This window comes from Poromitra crassiceps (genome assembly GCF_964638095.1).
Source record: "Poromitra crassiceps genome assembly, chromosome: 7".
NCBI classification, from domain to species: domain Eukaryota; kingdom Metazoa; phylum Chordata; class Actinopteri; order Beryciformes; family Melamphaidae; genus Poromitra; species Poromitra crassiceps.
In genome coordinates this window covers 23,182,393-23,183,467 of record NC_139628.1, presented here as the reverse complement: position 1 = coordinate 23,183,467, position 1,075 = coordinate 23,182,393, and positions in this window count along the sequence as shown.

Below are 1,075 nucleotides of genomic sequence, written 5' to 3'. Positions count from 1 at the left end.
ACAGATGACAATAACAAAGGAGAAGAATAACATTTCGAATTTTGGATTGTTTACATTGACTTCAAGGCGGTTAAATTATTTTTTCGGGATGGTTCCGGGGCAGCGATGTCATTCTGCTGCTGCTGTTGTTTTGGTCAAAGTAATGCAAAAGTAGTGTAATAAGTAATGAGTTACTCTACACAGAAAGTAATATTGTAAAGTAACTTATTACTTTCAAATGGAAGTAACTAGTAATATGTAGTATATTACATTTTGAAAGTAACTTGCCCAACACTGAATATAAACATCATCCAAACATAAACCTCCCGCTTCAGAAGATAACCCACAAAAAAATATTCTAGCCTATAATACAAATATACAAAAATAATACACACATCCAAATAGGACAAAATCTGCAGTAGCGTCAAACAGCCTACAGGGCGGCTATTTTTACCAGTCGGTGTTGAGGCCTCTCGTCATAGACGCTGGTTTAGCTGGCTCAGCCTGGCTGGGGGCGTGGTCAGGGTGGGGGAAAAACCCCCGTTCTATCCATTCAGCAAAGTTAGAATTTAGCTGATAGCCCTAGCCCAGGCAGACACGATCGGGGATTTAACCACCGCAGTAAACCCACATCTGAGCAGACGTCTTGTGTTCTGCTCTAGAACCCCCAAACCTGTAGTTTAGAGCCGCAGCACCGTCTTTTGGTGGGTCAGCCCATTGAGATATATGGGCGGTTTTACCCCACTCGCCGATTAACATTTTGTGGGCGTTCCCAGACATGCGGACTGTCTCTATTAGTTGAGAAAGATAGCTTAGAGAAGGCAATAAAACTAACATTATCAAAAGGTAGGCTAGAACACGTGGAGGATTATTAACATTAACAATTGTCTATATAGGCCTACTGAATATCTGTTCCTGATGAGAGGACGTCAATGTTGCTGCTTTTCACTACTGATAACCAGCTCTCAGGTCAGTTCGGAATGGGACGCGGCCGGCGGCAGCAGGGCAGACAGAGGCAGCTGTATTGGAATGGGACGCGGCCGGCGGCAGCAGGATAGAGGCAGCTGTATTGGAATGCGGCCATGTTGTTGCCATG